Below are 7,459 nucleotides of genomic sequence, written 5' to 3' on the forward strand. Positions count from 1 at the left end.
AAGAAAACCTTCTTAAGAAAATCACAAGGAGGAGGAAATACATTTACAGTGCTGTGCTGCAAAAGACCTGTATGCAAGTGCACCAGTGCAGTTCAAGCCTGTGGTGTTCAAGGGTCAGCTGTAGTTTTTGCCTTGCACTCCAGCAGGGCATCAGTCCCCAGCAGTCCTGTGGAATAGCTCCTGGCAAACTCATCACAGCCTCCGGGTTTGCCAACCCACAGTCTCTGCTAATCTTGTGTTTCAGGGTGTGGAGTGGCTGGGCAGCTGGCTCCTCTTGGGAACATGATGTCCTGGCTTCTGTGACTCTGCAGCTTTCCTGTGCAATCTCCAAATGCTCAAGGGCCCCAGGCCTCGGTCCTAGACCCTTTACTCTCTTTACTTTCTTCCTGGGCAATCACATCGAATCCCATACCTTCAAGTACTGTTTACATACTGATGATTCCTAAATTCATGTCTCCGGCCTGGACCTTTCCTGCAGCCCAGACTCATAAACCCAGCAGCTTAGTCCTTATCTCCATTAGGATCTCTCCTAGACAACTCCTCTGATGCCCCAAATGGAATTCCTGAGTCACCCCTATACCTGTTACTCCCACTCACCACCCCACACCCACTCTCTGTCTCTGTGAAAGACCCAGACATGTCTACCCAGGGGCTCAAGTCCAGCACCCAGGGGCCAACGCTATGCTCACTGTAGATCTCAGTGGCTCTACCTCAAATATGTCTTCAGTGCACATGCTTCTTTCCATCCCTACCACCCCAAGCCATGCTTTCCTGCTTAAACCAGTGTGACTGCCTCTTGGCTTTTCTTGTTCAGGATATAAATCCAACAATAGCTCTGGCTTAAAACCTGCCAATATTTTTCCACTAATAGTAAAAGAATATCCACATGGCACAGACTTGAATGTCGTTAGTAAGATTGTGGAACTGAATTTAACACTTTATTTATATTTTTTAAATGTTTTAATGTTTATTTATTTTGAGAGAGAGAGAGAGAGAGAGAGAGAGAGTGCTTGCACAAGTGGGGGAGGGGCAGAGAGAGAGGGAGAGAGACTCCATGCTGACTCCATGCTGTCAGTGCACAGCCCAACGTGGGGCTCAATCTCATGAACCATGAAATGATAACCTGAGCTGAAATCAAGAGTCAGACACTTAACCAACTGAGCCACCCAATCCCCTCAATTTGACACTTTATTTAATTTTAACTTATTTAGATTTGGATTTAAAAGCAATTATTGGCAAAAATTTAAGAGTCTAAACAACTTAAAATCAACTTGGATATGAGTACCTGCTCTTTCTACTGTAACCATTGTGAAATGTAAACGCAGATCAAATATTCCCAGGGAAAATGTAGCACTCCCATTGAGACATGCCGTACCTGTAAAATGGACCCCGGATTGGTAAGAGTAAAAGAATACAAAATTCTTCATGAATGATTTTTATATGGAGTGCATATTCAATTTGTAACATTTTGGATACATTGGGTTAAATAAGTTATATCGGTCAAATGATTTTCACCTGTTTATTTTTACTTTTTTTTTCTAGCGTGGCTCATGGAAAAATCTTCCTTATATACGTAATTCTCACATTTTGTTTCTATTGGTCAGCTTGGCATGTATTATCTATCCATAAATCAATGTAAGTAGTTAGGTTTTTTTTTTGTTTGTTTTTTTCTCTTCTGGGGGAATACCAGCAGTTTCTTTGTCTGAGTGCTGGGCTTGACCTAAGGCCTATTTTGAAGAAAGGAATGAGTATCTTTGAAGAGTAGGATCACCGGCAGATGGTAAATGCTCCTGAGCACTCGGGAGGAATGAGAGCCTGAGCCCAGGCCAACCAACTGCTCTGCCCCACGGTGGGCACCTTCTCCCCTCCCGCAGGCGGCACGGGCAGCATCCTGGACTGTTCACACAGTGTTTCTCTTTCTCTTCCTCCCTCTCTTTTTGCTAAGTATGTGCGGTTGAAATTATATAAGCTAAATGCAAGTAAGTTAAATATGCATGGGATATGAGGCAACTTTCAGTTTAAAATAACTATAATGTAATCTTGCAACTGTTTATACTTCTAAACAGAAGTATAAATAGACATACCTATTTTCACCCTATAAATCGATGTGAGAAATGGTTTTTCACCTGTGAGTTTCTGGGGGGTGAGATGTTAGGGACATATATATATTTTTTAATATGTCTATAGTACTTGACTTTTTAATGTTTATTTTTGAGAGCGAGAGAGACAGAGCACGAGTGGGGGAGGGGCAGAGAGAGGGGGAGACACAGAATCCAAAGCAGGCTCCAGGCTCTGAGCTGTCGGTACAGAGCCTGATGTGGGGCTCGAACTCACAAGCCGTGAGATCATGACCTGAGCCGAAATCGGATGCTCAACCGACTGAGCCACCCAGGCTCCCCAAGTACCTGACTTTTTTTTTTTTTTTAATTTTTTTTTCAACGTTTTTTATTTATTTTTGGGACAGAGAGAGACAGAGCATGAACGGGGGAGGGGCAGAGAGAGAGAGGGAGACACAGAATCGGAAACAGGCTCCAGGCTCTGAGCCATCAGCCCAGAGCCTGACGCGGGGCTCGAACTCACGGACCGCAAGATGGTGACCTGGCTGAAGTCGGACGCTTAACCGACTGCGCCACCCAGGCGCCCCAGTACCTGACTTTTTAAATGAGCATTTTCCGGTGGGGTGATTAATGGTTCTTATAACAAAGTCTGGACATTACAGAAATACATAAAGTAGATAGTGAGATGAAGGTCCCTCATAATTCCACCCCAGTGATGGTCACACGTGTTGTATATGTTTACACACACACACAAATATAAGTATTGTTACACATTAATCTACCCATGGTGTTTCTGGTAAAATAGACTCCTCTTACCCACAGTGTCTGCACCTAAAATTGGTAAATTTTAGGCAGCTTTCCATGCTGGCGGTAGGCATCCCTACTGCCCTTTCTAAAAGCCACGTGGTTTGCCCGTGTGTGTCTGAGCATGATTTATCTTCCTATCCTTTATAGATGAATGCATCTTTTTTTTTTCTTTTTTCCAATTATGAGAGATGTTGCAGTGAATACATTTATATACAGTTCTTGGCATACTTGCCCAGTTTTCTGAGATGGAATCCTGGTCGATTTTCTGCACAGTTTAATGGCTTTACATACACCTCCAAGTTACCATTCAGAAAATGTGGGCAAATTTACACTCCCACCAACGATGTTTGAGCCTGCCTGTTTCCTCACACCTTGGCCAATACTAGGTATTAATCGTATTTTTAACTTTAGGAAATCTGATATGCAGAAGCGATTCATCCAGCAAGTATGTACGTCATTAACCTTCAATTCTAAAAATACGAATGAGACTGCTACGGAGGGTCTATGTGTTTTAGGTTCCTGTGTGTTACGTATTCCTGCCGAGTTGCCAATTGGTTCGCTTGGGTTATTTGTAAATGTTCTGTTAATTTATTATTTAAAAAAATTTTTTTAACATTTATTTATTTTTGAGAGAGGGAGGGGGAGAGAGAGAGAGTGCGCTAAGAAGGGGCAGAGAGAGAGGGAGACACAGAATCTGAAGCAGGTTCCAGGCACCAAGATGTCAGCACAGAGCCCGATGTGGGGCTCGAACCCACAAACCGTGAGATTATGACCTGAGCCGAAGTCCAGCGCTCAACGAACAGAGCCACCCAGGCACCTCTGTTCTGCTAATTTATAAGAGCCTTTTATATTTAAGAATACTGACTCTGTCATGTTACAAGGTTGTCTTCGCTATTTTAATGTCTCCCTTTCCTTGGCCAGACTCATCTGCTTTATGCAGTCAAGTCTGACCACGTATTTTTCTTCATAGTTGCTGTCCTTGGAGTTGTGCTAAGAAAAGAATGCTGAGATTATGACAATATCCCTGTGCTAGCGATCGACGTATTGTGCTTCTGCTGTGGCGTCCACTCTGTCACAGTGGGTGGGACGTCCTGACGGGTTTTCGGTTGCCATAGACGCAGCACCCAGCTTCAGGAGTCGGGGCTGCTGGAGGGCACGGGACAAGGGACACCGCCCGTCCTGGTCTGGGAGGGCCGTGTTTGTTCCTTCACCCTTGCTCTGCGGGGTCTGTGGCGGTAGGACGATGGGCACACGCAGAGGGACAGGCCGGCCTCACAGCTCTTCCCAGCCCCCCGTGGACCATCTTTCCTGCCGCCCTGCACCTGGGGCCAACTGGTTGGGCACCTTCCCCACCGAGCTGGGACCCTGGTCTCAGGGACAGGCCCTTCTGAGTCTGAGGGCACCCTCCCTCAGCCCCGGGGTCCCCTTCACTGCTCTCTCTCCACCTTCACCCTTGCTCCCCGACCACATGGACTGTTGTAGTTCAAGTTCCTCTGTTTAAATGACTGGCTGGACCCAGACTGGCACCGTTGCCTCCTGTGTTCTCCCAGGCTTTGTGGTGCTGATATCCTTGATATTTACATCTTGAACCCATCCTGGGCGGCGTGTGTTAAAGCTCTGACTTCGTGCTTTCCCAGGGGGCTCGTTCACTGTCCCCAAACCTCCCGTGTGGCTCTGCATTGACCGTCTGTCGTGTGCACCACACATCACGACTCTCAGGATTTCTGGACACCCCACTCCATTCGGCTGAGGTTCTGTCTGTTCCTGAGCCACAAGTCTAGAGCCTGTAGCTTCATAACACACCACTTGCCAGACCCCCTCTCATGTCTGTGTTCCGAGAGGACATCTCAACAACCACCACCCACTCCCTTTCTCCCCAACATAGATGATCTCGGTCCACAACAACGTTTAAAGATAGCAATACAAAGACCGATGTCCTGGAAAACTAAAAATTCTAACTTCCCAGGAGCAGAAAGGAATAAATGAAGGCACGCGACGGTTGGGGATTATCCCCAAGAGCCTGCTGTATAAAACCCGACGTGTCGTGCACCTTCCCAAGCCACGGCTCTTGCACCCAAAACACACATGATGACTACTTATTTTAATTTGCAGAATTAACGTCCCAAATGCAGCTTCAAACCAGGAAATGATGCACCGAGACTGGTTTGGAACAACAGGAGCAGCCCCCTCCGCTCTGCAGAGAACGGGACGGGGCAAAGCGGCAGAAGCCCCATCGTGGAATCGCACATGGGAGCCTCACTCTCACCCTCACCCTCCTCCAGAGGCCTGTATCGTCCTTCTCTCCTCCTTCACTGGTTACTCAGAAGACGTGGGGTCTTTCCCTCCCGGCCAGGGCTAACCGGCCCTCCCCGCGCTCTTGACCTCAGGCTGCCACCTATGGGGGGTGGACCCTGGGCATATATATCCTGCGGGTTCTGTTTCTCTGGGGAATCCCGATGGGTCCATAGGCCGTGAGGTTATGTTTCTTCAAAGTTCATCCTGTTAGACAACAGTAAGGTTTGGACACTCATTTTTCAGGCTCAATTAGACTTTCATTTTTTGGTGGGAGTATAAGGGAAAAAACCACATCACCTCTAAGTTAATATTTAAATGTGTTCATTTTATTTGGCACTCCTTGAATAAAGAGATTCTTCTTTATAGAAAATAGTGATTCTATTTTATTTTTCCTCCTAGTGGCGGGGTGAGTGGATGTCCCCTCAGGCGGTCTTGGCTTCTCAGTTCCGGCTCCATTTCCCCTTGTGGTGTTTGGCTCCTTTGAACAAACGCCTGTGCTTCTGCAGTCCTTGCTGGAGAGTGTTGCCTGTTTGGAAAGAGGAGATTTTCTTGAGAAATCCTCTGTGTTCCTAGGAAGCTGGTTTCACACCCTCCTGTGGTTCGCTCACACGGGTGTGTACTGGGCCGAGCCCTGGGCTGACTGAGGGGCACCTGACCTACCACAAGAGACTTCCTCGGGGTCGTCCCGGGTGTGGCCCTCCCCCAGGTCCAGGGCGGTGGGAATGTGTGTGGGCACCTCAGTCTGCCCCCGGCACCCCCGTGGGGCAGGTGCTCTGAGCACCCCACTTAAGAGAACAAAGAAGCTGAGGCTTAGGATGTGCTGTCCCCTGCCCTGGGTCACCCTAAGTCGACACAGCTTTTTGGGAGTCAGTTGGGGATCTGAACCCAGGTCAGGCCGACTCCAAATCCTGCACTCTGAGCTGCTGTCCAGCCCGTGGCAGGGAGCCTGACCCTATGTGCACTGAGTGTGCACATAGATGAGCCACTCAGTGAGGGGGACTGTCCTCAGTTTCCCAAAGGAGCCATGAGAGGAGGGAGTCCGGGTCGGGGGAATGGGCTTGCAGGGATGCAGAGGACAGCAGGGGGCAAGCCAGAGCCCCGAGAGGTCAGGGCGAACTCGGAGGCACTGTTTGCAGGAGGGAGAGGGGGAAGGTGTGGGTTCGGGTGAGGGTGGCAGTGGGCCAGGTGGGGAGAGCCCTGGCAGGATCTTGGGGAGCCCAGGCCAGGATGCAGAGAGGGGAGGAGCTGTGGGGAGGCGGTCGCGGAGGTAGGACCAGGTGGGGGCCAGGCCACACCCTTTAATGCCTCACTGCCACGGCCTTCTGCCTCCAAAACCTGTGAGGGCTCCTCTGGGCACTACTGGGCTGGGCTGGGGGTGTCCCCTCCCCTCGGGGGCACCCCCTGTGGACGCAGTCCTGTGATGTCAGGCTCTGGGAGGTCAAGGACCTCAGTCCCTCCCGTGCACGCACTGCTGGGCCCCCAGCCCTGGCACCAGAAGAGTGCCCGCCACCCATCCCCCAGACAGGCAGGCCCAGAGCCAACGTGCAGGAGCCACAGCAGGTGGAAAGGCCCTGCCTCAGACACTGGAGCCATAGGGACGTTCCTGTTCTCACGACAGAACTCTCAGGACCCGGGGACTGGGGATTTGGCAAAGTCTCCCTGACATCTGACTAAAGCAGCAGAAAGTGGCTGGATGTCAGTACCGGTCGGTAAGTTTGTGGCGGGCGGGGCAACCGCTCACCCCCCCTTTCAACCCCCGACTGCACTGGGCTGTCCCACTGGGGGGAAGTGCAGACCGCGGGGCTTGCGATTTCAGGGTCCCAGGGCTGGCTCTGGCCCCGCACAGAGTGGCTCCTGGCTGCTTGGTGACCAGTCACACAATGCAAGGTCTCTAGTGACCCATCTGTGGTTCCACCCTGCTGGGCATTTAAACAAAGGACAAAATAGCAGGCTGGCCGCAAGAGGATGACGGGGGTGGGGGGGTGGGGGGGGTTTGAAGGAGCGGCTGACCGCAAGACGCCGGACCCAGAAGTGTCCCAGCAAGCTGGAGCGGAGGGTGATCTAACCTTCCCCTGGAATGTGGGTGCCTCGAGGGCAGGGGTCCGTGTCCATGGTGCTCAGTCCCCAGAACTGGGAAGGGTGTGGGCCCGTGGTAGGTGCCCAGTGAGCACTGATGGAGGCGAATGAAGGTGGCCAGGTGTAAGTGTTTGGTCCTGCACTTGGCTCTACGAGGACCCAACTAATGGGGCTGCACCGAGGCCCGTTTACAAACCCCCGGAAGTCTTCGCTAACACTAGCTT

At 50.4% G+C, this 7,459-nt stretch overlaps 1 long non-coding RNA gene across 1 annotated transcript; it reads left to right on the forward strand.

The window, feature by feature from the left end:
• The first annotated feature begins 1,160 nt into the window (after window positions 1-1,160).
• On the forward strand, window positions 1,161-5,529 carry LOC115512801. The gene is made up of 2 exons (XR_003968490.1): window positions 1,161-1,907; window positions 4,977-5,529. It is a non-coding gene; the product is annotated as an uncharacterized LOC115512801 (long non-coding RNA).
• The last annotated feature ends 1,930 nt before the right edge of the window (window positions 5,530-7,459 follow it).

The sequence above is a fragment of the Lynx canadensis genome, chromosome A1, assembly GCF_007474595.2.
Source record: "Lynx canadensis isolate LIC74 chromosome A1, mLynCan4.pri.v2, whole genome shotgun sequence".
Taxonomy (NCBI): Eukaryota; Metazoa; Chordata; class Mammalia; order Carnivora; family Felidae; genus Lynx; species Lynx canadensis.